Here is a 15,167-nt window from a genome sequence, read left to right as displayed (position 1 = left end):
AGAATGTATTTTGGATCAGTACGTCCAATGAACACTACCGAATTTGCAATCGAACCACGCGGAAACAAAGCATGTTTGTTAAACTTTTGACATTATCCTAGATGTATATCGGAGATGTATAGTTCTACTTGAAATTGAGTATGTTATCCATTATGAAAGTGACGTAATGAATGTTTGAATCATCCTCTCTATATTCGAGTAGTCCTGAAAAATATATGTGAAAACAAAGTTATTTCTATATTACTGTTGGATTTCTGGAAACGGAACTTTATAATGTTAGGTTCTTTTCTTACTACGTTACAATTCCACAGTTTCATCTGTTCTCCTTTCCTTATTCTTTTTTTTCTCTCTCTCTGCTTCATTTCTGAATCTCTGTGTAATAGACATCAAATGGTTTCAACCTTTCATTGTGTCTGTTTCAGTTTCTCCCTACATCAACTTATGAATCTTGTTTCGTCTCGCTTTTGTTATTTCGTTTTATCAAAACTAATACATGTGTAGTTTGAAATCAGAATTGCGCTCATGTTATTAGCTAATTTTAGTATAGGAGAGAAAAAATGAGGAGAGAGAGGGGGTCTCTTTACCTGACACGATTATGGGATAAGAAGGTGTATACTGAGTGGCCTTACTGCGCGGCGTTAGCTGTCGCAATCTTTTTGATGCGGAGTGTACATCTAACTATTGTTTTTAGATTATTTTTATTTCTTTTGATACATTCATTTTAATTTTTTATATTTGTTTATATTATTTGGTCTTAAGTTTCGTTCTGATGTGTATTGGTATTGTTTTCGATTCTAATCTTATAGTTCATTTGCTAGAAAGTGTTTAGTTTCGTTTCTAATTTTCTTGTGCTTTTTCTTTGTTGAATATTTAATTGCTTCTATACTTTGTGCTAGTTCAACAAGATTATTTTTTTCGTCTATTTGTGATATTAGTTTTCTTTTGCTAGAGTATGTCTTTATTTATTATTTTTATTTTCCCTGGATTAATTTTTCGTTGATATTACCATATTCTTCTTTATATTTGTTATTTGCAGCTGTAATTTCAAACATTATATTATTATGATCACTAATAATAGCCGCTTTTAGAATCTTCCTGTTTTTTCTTATTCCATTGCACTTCTTTATTCCTAATAATGCTTGATCTGTGTTCGACTCCTCCCCTGTATGTTTCTAAAAGTAGAATTATTTTATTCAGCATTTTAGTACTAAGTGTTAATTCATTGTTATATCTTCTAGTTTTTATCTTCATTTTTATGTAAATTTATTATTCCGGAATATGAGTTTACGATTTGATGCCATACAGATTATTATGTTTGACAAGATTTTTCAACGTTCTCGAAAAAAGATAACATTTACATACTAAATTGGTAGTAGTAGATTAGCATTTTTATTACCCAGTTTAGTACAAATATCTACGCTAGCTGTCCAATTGTTACTACATTCCACTAAATTAAATGTTTTTATGTTTTTTATTTCTATTTAATATTGAAGCTTTAGTTTTTTAAGTGCATGTTTTAGGTTTTTCCTTGCGTTATTTAGCAATTACAACTTCATCCGTCCTCATGTTCATTAATTTGTTTTTAATATAAGGTTCTTGTATAACAATTATATCTGCCCTTTCTTTTTTCTGAAAATTTGTTAAGCTCATCCTTAGTTGTGATTGATCTGGATAATTGTTAATTTATCTTCAAACATAAAAGGTTAACTGTGATTGCTTTGTGAATTTTTATCAGTACAATTTAATTACCAAAAGTTATTTTTTGACAATTGATTTTTAATTAAACATTTTGTAAGTTGCATAGTATTGGTCTCTCTTTTTTGCATTATATTGCTTCTTTTTATGCAAGGGATGAGTGTTTTCAATTTATCTTTGGTTTTGCAGCTTGCTTTATTATGACCTTTGTTGATGCAGAAAAGGCATACTTTATTTCTTGTTTATAGAATTTTCTGTCGTGGCTGTAGTCCTTTACTTCAGGTTTTTCGCACATGAGGCACTCTTTTTCATTTCTGACTAATTTTCTTCTGATTTCAGATGATGTTTCTACAACTAAATGTCATCTGTTTTGGTGCCGTAGACTAGTATGATATCTTGATTTTATCTATTTCATTATTGTCTCTCTTAGTGTCTTAACAATTTCCTTATCCCTGAAATCAGTTGTTACATTATAAATTATTATTAAAGTCTTCTTTCCACTTGGTTTCTGGATGTTAGGGTTTTATTGTAATCTACTATCACTGACGAGTTTTTCCATGTCTTCGCTTGTTACTGTTCGTGCAGTGATTATATTTTTAGCCTCTGTGAACGACGTAATTACAATCTTTTTCTTTTCCAGAGTTTGCTGGTTGGTTTGTTGATCAACTTGTCCTGTAGCACTAGTACAGTTATGTGTATTTTATTTTGTCACCGATATTTTTATTAAAGTATTCGTATTTCTTTTCTGAGTTTCTGATTATTTTTCCAATTTCATATTTTCAGATTTTAAATGTTGATTTAACGCATATATCTCTGACTGGTCGATAAGCCAACCTAGGAGGCGGGTACTTACGTTTTATGCTATAGCTGAGCTTCCTTTGTCCTTCTTCACTTCGTCTCCTTAAATCGTAGCAGGGCTGTTTCATATTTTCGAAATATTTTAATCTGTTTTATAATTATGTTTCTCCTCTTCTGTCTTGCTTTTTCCATTTTCGTTCTCACATCTCTCTCTAGGTATGAAATATTTTCATCTTATTCTAAGTCTAAAGCTTTACTCGTCAGTGTTTCTTTTCTCATTTTTTTTTGACTCTTTCTCTTATGATGATTTTCTTTTTCTTTCTTACCGTGAATAACTTCTTATGTTGTCATCTTTTCGCTATGCGGGTTATGTCCTTGAAGTTGATCCTTTTGCTCTAGATAACTCATATATGATACACCTAAAAATCATAGTCTTTCATTTCCGTCCATCTTAAAACATTTCTAACACGATCCGAAATGATGAGCCTCTCTATGAAAATCGAGGTTACCTTTATTTGATGATAGTGTCAATTACCCCTCTCACGCACGCAACCTACACTTCTGAAATGTAAATATGGTTGCCTACCTTACTACCGTGTATCTGGCCATTAACTGCCAAATGGAAAGTAACTTTATTTTCTTACATAGAACTGAAAGTTTATAGCTACATAATTAGATAGAAAAAAAAAAACTGGTTTTAAGATTTTTGGCGCGAAACCAGTATTTCTACGCACTATTTAAATTAACGTTCTCAAATTATCCAGCTCTACCAAATTTGGCCCAATTTCAGTATCATAGTCCGTTCACAGTTTGACCACAAGAATAAGGGAAACAGGTAATCGCAATTGCCAGAATGGTTACGTGTTCTGGGTTCTTATGATGGATTTTCCATAAATTCATATCGGTGTCTGCATGTAGATCGCTCACCTCTGTTCTATGGGGGGCCCTATTAGATCTTATCTCCTGGCAAGTGGGTTTTGTGGTGTGCGTGGGTTTTCTGGGATTCCCCCGACTTTTCTCACTTTCTTTATCCCACTATTTTATTCGTTATCACCATCATCACCTCGCTTAGCCTCGGCACACAATTCTGCCATTTATTTAATTGTATATTTGTATAATAAAACTGATCAACGCAATCTATTACAATTTTGCTGTATGAATATTAATATTGGAACCGTAGATTATTGTAAATTTCTACCACTTCCGGTTACAGGGCAAGGTTACGGCGTAGATGGCATCTGGCTCTCCACATGTCAATATGTTTCTATCTGATTTTAAGGTTTATCCTGTACAGCAGTCACTGTTGAAACCAGAAATTGCCGATTTCTGCCAGTTATGCTTAAAATAGAAGTATTAGATCAGTGGTCGAACAAATTTTCAGTCATTAAATTCATATTCCTAAAAAATAAATAAATAAATAAAAATAAAAAATAAAGCTGTTACTTGTTATTTATTACCGCTTTTGGTCAATATAGATCAGTGGATCTCAAATTAATCCCCATCATGACCCTCGTTTTATCATATCCTCTTGCCAGAGACCCCCCTAATAATTTCTGGTCTGTAATAAGAAGTGTGGGATTTTTAATATAGCTATTGAGGAGATTTCACGATATCCATCTATTGCTATAATAGTAGAATTCATCTCTTGTATGTAGTGGATACAGCAACTTCCCTAAAAGCGAATAGACTAAAACCTAAATTTGGTCAGTTCATCCATGTTACAAATATCATATCCGGCCCGTCATACTGTTTCAAAATGGAAGCCGTTTGAAAATTTTAAAACTTCATAAATACCTTAACATTGGGTCATACGATAAAAAAATAAAATGATTTATAATTTTGGTTAATGGTACTTGGACAGCTGTTAAAAAAGTTATTGAGTATTTCAATTTTTGAGCGTCTGCCACTTTGAGTTACCTCATATTGCTGTGAACTTGGTATTGTTGTGTGTGTGTTCAGTGTCACCAGAAACTATTAAAAGCAACTTGTTTAGTTTTAAAATTTAGGAAACAAAATTCCGCATCAAAATACTGCCTTAATTGTGGCCAGTTTCTAGTGAAAAGAGTATTCACTCAAACACATGCGTGTGCAATTTTGCAAAGAACAACAAATGATCCTAAACAAAAGCAATCCGTTTTATTGCTGACAGAATAATTTGTTCTTTGTTGATTTATCAACAAACGCAGCACAGCTATTGCGGATTAGTGTTTTAGCTCTGTAATTTTTCTCAAAAACAAATTATCATTAATTTACTACCTATAAACTTAGTTTAGTAGTCTATTTTTTGTTGTTTTTTACAGTATGTATAGAAATAAAAATACACCTGTCAGAACAAAATTTAAAGTCATATTTAAGTAAAAATATTTTCCGGCATTAGCTTCTAATTATACACATCTCTTCCGTTTATCTTCGCAACCTCATGAAACCTTCTCGCTACCCGAGGTTGAGAAGCCCTGTTGTAGATCAATATTGAAACCAGAATTAGTGGATTTTAATTACTTCTGGTTGAAATAAAGTAACAAGAGCAGAAATATGTATGTATTCTGGTGATTCTGTATATGTATCTTGAAAATGTAACGAGGAATCATTATTTGAATGTTCTACTGCATTTGAAAGTTCTGCTGTTTTGAATGATTACAAATATTAAGGCTGCAATCTAAATATGATTACGGCCTGTAAGTGGTAGTATGTTTCATGTGGGTTGACGGTAAATGTTAAATACTACACTGTCCTAAAGGTAAACGGTAACAGCTGTCTGTAGTTTATATATTGTGTTCATGTTGCTTAATTAATAAATTATATTGTACTTAACACGGAGTGAATACTGTGGATTTTATATAAGTAATTAGAATCTTATTTTCATTCAATAGAAATCTTAAGAAAAAAAATGGATTATGAAGACAGGTGGTCAAGCCATTGTAATGCTTATCGTTACTGAAAAGAGGCTTGTTGAGGGTGTTGAAAAAGTACTTAGGGCAGAGAAAGTATGTACTGTTTATCTTCTAGAATACAGATTAACTTATTATTTCCGCATCCTAGAAACACATAGTAATTTATGAGTATCAAGTACTCAAGTACTTTTGGAATAAGTCTAGGTTTCTAAAATATTTTAAAGCCTTTTTTTCGCTAGGATGAACTAACTATTACAAAAATCAACTACATGAACATTTTAGATGTTCACAAATTTTTCCAATAATGAAGTGTTTCGTCATTTGCAAGTTCAACGATGATTCTTGAAAAGGGGTTTCTCGCACGAATACCATATGTTTAAAAACAATTCACAGAAGAGAAGACTTATTCGTTTGATGGATGTTTGTCAATAAGTCTAGGATAGGATGACGCGTGTAATGATTTTCTCATACACTTCCCTGATTCATCTCTTAGCAATTGAAAAATAATTGATAAACCCTAAATCTTATTTTGATCTCCAGAGATTCGGGAGCTGTTCCTGCAGAAACATTAATTCCTATGCAGAACGTTCTACAGAAAATGTCCCCTAGTTCATATGCTGAATATTCAGCTAAAAAAAAAAAAAAAAAAAAAAAAAACTTCGAAAGAACATCTCATTCACGTGCTCAAGTTGGGCAATAATAATAATAATAATAATAATAATAATAATAATAATAATAATAATAATAATGCGTGTCATCAGGGTTTTCGTAAGAATGAGTTAGCGTCATCAAATTTGGTATACAGACAGATCACCAAATCTAATTCTGTACGAATCTCTTCTTTCGATTTTCGGTTCTGAACGGTCAAATTTGGTTGCCAAGAAAATGTATGGTGTCTTAGAACGCATTGTGTGTTTGCTATCCGCATTACTTCATTATTTTGCAGGCTTACACAACAGCAAAGGATAAACACCGTTGAACGAATTAGAAAGATTTTTCCCTTTCTTTTAATCGACGTCCTGAATTAAAGATTCACCAACGATGGATGCTTAAAGTTAGTTTATAATTCAAAATCACCTGAGTCTGTGAAAAAAACTAATTCCTAGTAGTTAACAGCTTCCACACTGCTACGTTCGCTGCCTACCTTTATTTGAAAATGGATTAGTGATTATGCTGAACAGGAATATTGTTTAATGTTTATTATTAAGATTTTTATTGAATGAAAATAAAATTCTAATTACTTATGTAAAATCCACAGTATTTACTCCGTGTTAAGTACAATATAATTTATTAATTAAGCAACATGAACACAATATATAAACTACAGACAGCTGTTACCGTTTACCTTTAGGACAGTAAAGTATTTAACATTTACCGTCAACCCACATGAAACATACTACCACTTACAAGCCTTAATCATATTTAGATTGCAGCCTTAATATTTGTGTATCCGCTAGTTGGTTGAGCAAACTAAACATAAAAAGTAAAATAAATAAAAATTGTAATTAATCACGACCTTAGCCTATAGCGTACAGCGAGTCGAAAGCTTCGGGGATATTAACAATAATAATAAACTCCTTTTCATTTCTAGAACCAAAAAGCTGTTCTTTGAAAGGCGCGTTGGTTCAACTTGGGGGCTGCAGCCCCTTCCCTCATTGCATTGAATCAGGAAGGATGACAACGTAAAGTTGTAATGTGAGGAATTTATTTACGTGCCATGTAAATAAAAGTTACACAGAGTCTAAGCAAACTACTTAAAATTAAGTTTAATATAAAGCTATTACATACATAGCAAAAAATGGTGTGTTGAGACAACACAAAATGACTATCACTTTAGAGTGTTAGTTGTATGTTAATTTAACACCAAGCTTTTTTTTCTTTGTTTTTTTTTTAATTTTTACTAGCTACATTGTAACTAGCACCCATTGTCAGAGCTACACCCTCTATTAGGGAAAGAGATTTGACATTATTATGGGGAAAGGAATTTATGTTGCGCAAAGGGACATTTATTAACTTTATTTAACATCCTTAAGCTTTTTTAAATTCGAAGGTGCAGTTTGAAGTCTGAGTCGACTAGCTATTTATAGTGAGATAAGTGAAATGAAATAAGAATGAATTGCTGCAAAGAAGACACAACACAGGAACTGGTTAATAAGACAGATGCTGGCTTATAATCTTCTGTCCAAGGGCGACTCTGGCGTGATCAGGTACATGAGGAGGCCCTGTTAGTAACAAGCGGGTTTACTGTGCATGATATGAAGGTGAGATATGGGCAGAGATGTCTGACGTGCTGAGGATATTGATGATGTTAAAGTCGGGATGACCTGGAGGTACAATATTTATATAGAGCGAAAAGTAGTGAGAGAGGTGTAGGCATGTGGCGATGGCTTTGGGTGTAAGGAGCGTCGCTGTAAACGGTTTCAAAAAAGAGAGCGTGTTCGCTGTCATAGCGTTGAGTTATATATTTAAGACGAAGAGCTTCGAGATGATAAAGAAGATGAGGAAATGTGATGCTGTGAGTTGGACTCGGTAATTTAATGCGGAAGGCTAGGAGGAGAGCATGTCGTTCCATTATTATAAGCTTTTCGTAATGTTTTGCGTTTGTTGATATCCATGCGGTGAAACCATACGTAAGAACGGGACGGAGGAAGACCTTGTAAGTGTTAATGAGCGTAGAAGAATGGAAACCCCACGTTGTTCCTATGAGACGTTTAAGTAAATTTAATCTATTTTTGGATTTTCTTACGACGGTAGCGAGGTGTGGACGCCATGTAAGATGGTAATCAAATGTTATACCCAAGTAGCCCACTGTCTTTGAGTGCTCTATGGCAGCGTCATTGACGGTAAGTGCAAGACAAGCTGGGTTTCGATGAACTCGTGATCGACATTTTGGTGGTGATATTGTGGAGGCAATTTAGGTTTAGAAGGATAATCTTTTTCCTCAGGGATGGTTTGTTGAGCACTGGCTTGTAAGATGTCTGTGATGTGATTGATTGTTGAATACATTTCTTGTTCGGAAGTTGGTGGATGAAGAGTGGAGAGCTGGTTATGAACGAACTGCCGCAATTGAGGCCAGTCGGCTTTATCATAACTGTGAATAATATGAGGTTCGAGCTGTTGTATAGATGGGCGAGCCTTCTTAATGGACAGTTTGATTGGACAATGATCACCTCCAATCGTATGAAGAACCTGCAGCTCACAGTTGTTTGCAATCGATAAGGAAGTGATTACTACATCCGGGGATGTTTGACTGGCTGGTCTAGTGGGAGCCAGAAGATTGTGAATGTAAAGCTGTAAAGTAGTGGAAATAACTTCCTTAAAGCGTTCTTTTTCCCTGGCACTTCTGCTAAGAATATTTATGTCAGCCATGATGATTATGTTTCTAAAATTATGGGCTATATAATCGAAAAACGAGAACGATATTGGATGACCAGGGCGAATATAGTAGCTACATTAACTGTGAGAGAAGGATTGTAAATAGGGAAGAAAAGATGTTCAGGTAGATGTGGAAATGCAGGAGGATTGTATTGCCGATAAGGAAGTTTTGGTGAAAAGCCAATCAGTACTCCTCCTTTAGCGCGCGCATGTACATCATGGTAATCACAACGTTGAAGTTGATAGCCGGAAAGTCGCGCAGAAATGGCTGGTTTTAAAGCTGTCTCATTCAGAGCTACAATATCAACTTTTTCTTTTAGCAAGAGAGGCTCGAGAAGTATTTTGTGTTGATGAAATGATCTGATGTTAACAAAGAGTAAAGTCAAAGCATTATGTATACTGCCATGTTGGCTTTACACTCCTGTTTCTAGAGGTGCGATGTGGAAGTGAACAAAATTACCTGAGTATGTTGCAGTAAAGTGTAGATTGAACAGATATTTCGCCGTTGAAACGGCAAAACGAAGAATGTGCTCGCTTTGGAATGGAAAGACATTTTGAAGTACTATTGTAATGTAACGAATAAGATCTTCGACACAGAGAGGCTGAGCGATAGACTGAGTGGGTGGTGTGGTTTTATCGAAACTTTATATTGGTACTGGGAGTTCTGGTTGTTCTGGTTCTGCTTGGGGTTTACCCTTACAGCGGTAACTGTAGGTTGGATGATTTCCGTTACACAGAGAACAAGTTTGTGGTTTTTGTTGATTTTACAGGATTTTGTATTATGAGGTCCACCACAATACCCACATTTAGATGCGTTTGGACACTGTAGGTAAAGTGAGAATTGTATGCTTGACATTTCTCACACCGGAGTGGTAGAGGCCCTGTCGCCTTAGAAGGTTCAACACGATGGAGTTTTTTTTATAGATAGAAGCTCCATGAGCTAATATATAGTCTAATGAAGTTTGATTTTGAGAGAGAACGCGAACCATGTAAGTGGGGCCATTATTATTTTTAATGCGAATGCATTTGTTAACGTCAATTCCCTCTTGTTTGAGTTCTTCTAGGACCTCTTCGTCACTTATTTCAGGTATCGTGGTTGCTTCGTTTTCCTATCGGTTTGTTATGTTAGTTTCGCAGTTTTGCCGAAGATCTCATAAGAAGCTTTGTTTCGGAGTGCTGTACCGAAATTTGGGTCCTTAGAACGTATTTGAAAAATCCATTGCGAGTTTTAACGATATTTTCCATACTGGCTCGTGGTAGGTACTTTATAATCTGCAGAAACACTATCTTAGGATGGGTGTACTTGGTGTCGAAATCGGTAAGTAGAAACGTATATATTGGTTCATTAGAGCTGTAGAAATTAGAAGATGAAGCGGGAGCCTTGTACATTGCAGAGTCTAAGTAAGTAGCTAGAACAGGAGATCGCGATCTATCGAGAGGCCGTTTACTGGAATGAGCGGAGTCACCAGAATCAGTACGATCTCTGGGTCTAGTTGCTCGCAAACTGATTTGAAAATGAAAATGAAATCTTTGAGTTTTAGGTCCCACGGTTATGCCGGTTAGGCTAAAGAAGACGGTGATTATGAGAAATGAATGAAATGGTGGAATGAAGAAAGTGGGAGGAAACGGGAGAACCCCGAGAAAACCCACGCACACGGTGTTTGTCCACCACAAAGTTCACTTGGCGGGAGCAGGGTTTGAACCCGAGACCCCATGCACCAGAGGTGAACGCTGTACCACTGAGCCACCGCGGCCCACAAACTGCTTTGACTGCCCCATAAAAGATGCCTGGTGTGACCGGAACAAGACACATTTTCACGGTCTACTGCAGAAGGACCAGTAGCCGGTGGCCCCACATACGGGGGTAGGTTCCTGTGCATTGGTCCGAGTACCAGCATAATTTACCCGTGTAATTTGACAAGAGTGAGAAATTAAGTTATGAAAATGATGATGATGATGACAATAGTCCAAATTTATAAGCGACCCCCCGAAAACGTCAACTTTCGTCAATCCTCTAAATAACGTACGTCTGTGATGCTCACAAGTGTGTGTGCTACACCTGATCTTCGCTAACAGATTAACAATTATAAGAGAGGCTGGGTTCTGCTCTAACGTAAAGATGATGGGCTGGGTTCTGCTCGAAGGTAAAAGGGCTGGGTTGCCTCAAGCACCAAACACATCGCTTTCTGAGCATATCAGAAATAACTCGGTACTACCTGAGAGAATTTGCACTGGCATTTATCGTTTAATATGAGCAAAGCTTTGCGAAATATATTTAGCACTTATGGCAAGTAACAAATAATGTTCTATGTTTTCTGTGATCGGTCACAATAATGTTGTAAACCTGTGAATCGTCTGGCTAGAGTTACACAGTCAACAGTGCTGCTATCTTCTGTTTATACGTGCTGAAACACAAGAATAACAGATAAAGAAAATAGATGGGAGCACTGCTACAAGTGCCAAATATATTTCGCAAAGCTTTGCTTATACCAAACAATAAAAAAAGAATGCAAATAATCAGTCAGTAACGAGGTATTTCTGATATGCTCTGAAGGCGATGTGCTCGGTGTTAAATTGATACAAGTAACACGCTTAAAAGTAGTAGTCATTTTGTGTTGTTTCAACACCTCACTTTTTGCTGTATATTGTTATTAGTATAAGTGTTTCGTTTTCAACTTGTAAAATGAAGTATTTTCGACTTTAACTTGTCAAGATAAAAGATAGCGAGAAGCGTTTTATAGAATTGATTTATCATTGTATGCATAGGCACATTTTTTCTTAATCCTCTTTTTAAACCAGAATTGTCCGAAATCAACTATTTCCTGTTGATCACAATAGAGTAAAAATAGTAATAGAAGGCGATTATGGTTTTTGGAATCAATTAAACGTCCCAAGAATAAATTCCTATACCCACTATAATATCTCTACTAAAACTGAAAATAATAGAAATCCACTACGACGTCCAGGATCAATATTGATCTACTGGGCAAGAAAGATAAAATATAGCGAGGAGCGTTTTTTAAAGAGGAGGGAATCCATTGAAAGTTCTAAGAATAGGTACCATATTCTATAATAATATTAAGTTTAATATTCAAACTCCTTTCCGTATATATCATGTACTCTCGGTTTCAACGTTTTTCACTATAGAATACAAACAATAATAGATAGCGAGAAGCGATTTTCTCCAATGAATTAAGAGTCCCAGGAATATGTTCCATCTAAAACTGGAAGTAATAGAAATCATCTTCTTATTCTAGTTTCAATATTAATTGAGAAAATATTACGCCATACAATCTAAACATTTTCATATTGTGTACATATTACGCTGGTACTTGTTTGTTGGTATATGTTTGTTGGTTGGTGGAAACCTGTAGTACAAGAAATCTGTGGATTGATTCCAGACCCTGTTTGTTTTTGTAAATAACAATGTTCCCTTGATTCTCCCCTTTTCCCCCTCATATTCCCATTTCATCAATTCTTCCATGGGGTTGCCAGATTCTGTAAACAAAATATCCGGGACACCAATCTCAGGCTATCTATAAGGTCAGGGTTCCTACACATTTTGTCACAATCAATTACTTACTTATCTTTTCCAGGTTACTACTCACAATATTCCAGTTCATTTTATACACACATGGTTAACACAAATAAGCCACACAAGGGATATGAAAGGAAGCCACACAAGGGTATAAAGAATGTGAAAAGGTAACATAAGTAGAACTGACTACCGTTCCTTATTCTAAATTCCGATTTACTGTATTTAACAGGCTTTATATATTCCGCCAATTACGACCCACTCTGCTCCAGTTTATGATTCAAGAGATACGTTTTCTTCGTTGCGTCATCACCTGACTCAGAAATATTACCTCAAAATAAATACAAATTTACCATTTAACAGCAGAAGATATATTTACGCTAAATTCATAACTATAAACAAAAAGAAAATCTCTTCAAAGACACGCAGGCTCTCCAAAAGTTTGGCACAAAAAAATTCCAGTATCAAAATTAAACAATACATACTTTTATGCGTTTCACTGCCACTTCTTGTGCTAGAGTAAGTTGTTATGGAATATTAACCCTGAAGCTTTTATCAGATAAGGGAAAAATATAAATCCAAAATTATTGAATGCATGCACAGCATCTTTGAAATATATATCCACACATGGGAAACTATATTAGACAACTCAGTTCTGTAATCGTTGAAGCTGGCCGGATTTCAAATGAAACTTCGAAAACATTTCGTTTATACTCGTATGTGAGACATACTAGTTATTGCGGGTTGATTTTGTTTTAATCTGAAGAACGAAAACCGGGACAAACAGGAGTTCCGAAAGCATTTTTAGAAACTATCCCGGACTACCAGGACGTCTGGCAACCCTATTCTTCCATAATCATTCAATTACGTCAATCGTCCGTTTCCTTTAGCCATAATACTTGAATATAAGACTATATATTCTACGCTTTCATCCTTGTCTAGTAGATAGTTTCAGTGCCTTTGGTGCATGAGATCTCGGGTTAGATTCTGTGTGCGTCAGCATCCGAATGTACTAGGGTGATTCCGATCCCATTTTAAGCTGCACATCTCGTCCTTACCCAAGAATGGCACTAGCATATCAATTGCTAATGGAGACTTTTTCGTTAGGGAATGTGGTGTACAAAACCTTAGGTAGAATTAATTTTTTTACTAGCAATGGTGTTTAAAGTAATGTTATCACATAGTATTATAGGTGTAAGTTTCCTGTTTGCAGCTTTTCAAATGAGATACTATTGATCTCAGTGTGGTTCACAGAAAAATTTGCTGATGGCAGAGACTTAATTATCACTGTTGATAATTTCATCGACATGTTTCACCGTGTAATACAGTGACGATCTTTTAAAAACAAATTTTTATGTACATTCTATAATTTTCAGGATGGATTTCGTGCGTTAGAAGAGAGCTGAATGAACGTGGACAGATAGAAGGTATGTCTGCTTAATTGGTGATAAATCTCACTCGTTTCTTGTAACACTGTCGTTTTCTTGGTTATATCACTGGTTCCTGAGTTTTCAATTTTGTAAATAATATCTATCAATTATTTGAACGGTATTCTACTATCATATAAATAATCGTTTTTAATTGAATATACACTGAGAAAAATCTGTTATCTTAAAAGCGGTATGTTGTACAAATATACGAAATATATGTGTTTGCTACGGAAATCTGTACGGAGCATACGTTATCCATGTGATATATACTACTGCTCTTTTCCCGCTTAGATGTTACACCATGACGCTGCAGGGTGTCTGACATCTAAGTATCTTCCATATATTACATGCGTATATGTCCATCTGTATGTGAGATCCTGACCGCCTTAATACAGTTTTTTTTTTCATACGAAAAGTACGTATACATGGAACACCTACAGGATAATATAATAAAGGATACGTTTTCAGTTATACTATTGCTGCAGGACCTCCCCTCTTCATGTCTGTATTGTAGCCTCTCTGGGTTCCAGAAGGTGTTTAGAATAAGGGTTGGATTCTGGTGGGCTCTGATTATATAGTGGGATTCAGTAATAAACAATGTCAAGTTGCCTCGTGGCACCAAAAGCTTAATCAATGTTTGCCTTAGTACACTTGTACTGACAGGAAATGTTGAGAGATTACTACTTTGTAGGGAAGTTACTCCATCTGCAGATATATCTGGTAGATGGGTAATGGGCGTAAGCCATTACCCTTCCATGAAGGGGTAATGGGATAAGCTCTTTTGCATAGTACTATCGAAAAAGCATATTACCATCTACTTTGCAATTAATATTGAATTTTAAGTTTAGCGTCCCTTTCAGCAGCGAAGCTACCATGAGACGTGTGGCTTAACGTTTGATATGAACCTCATTAGCTACTGTCGGGAATTAAACACAGATCTTCCGCACTAAAGACGCACACGGTAACCATAAAGCTACGAAGGAACTCATCTAGTTTGCAATGGACCGCTATATGGGGAATAGGTGTTGGTTTTAAGAAGGGTGCATATCAAGTCTATCATGAGAAGAGATATCACTCCATACCAGGGGTACACGCACGGGAGTCCACCGGATCCGAACACTCTAAACTTGCTAACTCATCTCATACATTTGGATATTTTCTCAATAAAGCTATATTTGTTTAACAGGGAAATGATTGATGTAGCATTAAAATTTGATCTTACATTTCATTTGTGCTCTTTCTCTTATAAAAAAACAATCTAGTTCTATGATTTTTTTCTGAAAATATAATTGGAAGTATTTTAGTTACTTATCGTCTTTTCGGTTGCAGAATAATACCCCTTCAGTACTACCTAGACATAGTGTCTTGTAGTATTACACTCCCTTCAAGGCTTGGACCTCTCCCAACAAAACTTTCTGGGTGCTCCTCTGCTCTCTCCTTTTA

General features: G+C 35.4%; 1 long non-coding RNA gene across 4 annotated transcripts in view; it reads left to right on the top strand.

The window, feature by feature from the left end:
* Positions 1-15,167, top strand: part of LOC145683448 (uncharacterized) — a 1,457,912-nt gene that overhangs the window by 1,223,069 nt on the left and 219,676 nt on the right. For 2 of the 4 annotated variants that reach the window (XR_014131104.1, XR_014131103.1), the window contains one exon: positions 13,671-13,721. The exons of the other annotated variants lie outside the window; for them this stretch is intronic. This is a non-coding gene — a long non-coding RNA (uncharacterized LOC145683448). The remainder of the gene's footprint in view (positions 1-13,670; positions 13,722-15,167) is intronic. 4 annotated transcript variants of the gene reach the window in all.

This window comes from Thermobia domestica, chromosome 4, assembly GCF_964235325.1.
Source record: "Thermobia domestica chromosome 4, izTheDome1.hap1.1, whole genome shotgun sequence".
NCBI classification, from domain to species: Eukaryota; Metazoa; Arthropoda; class Insecta; order Zygentoma; family Lepismatidae; genus Thermobia; species Thermobia domestica.
This window is presented reverse-complemented; position numbering and strand designations above follow the sequence as displayed.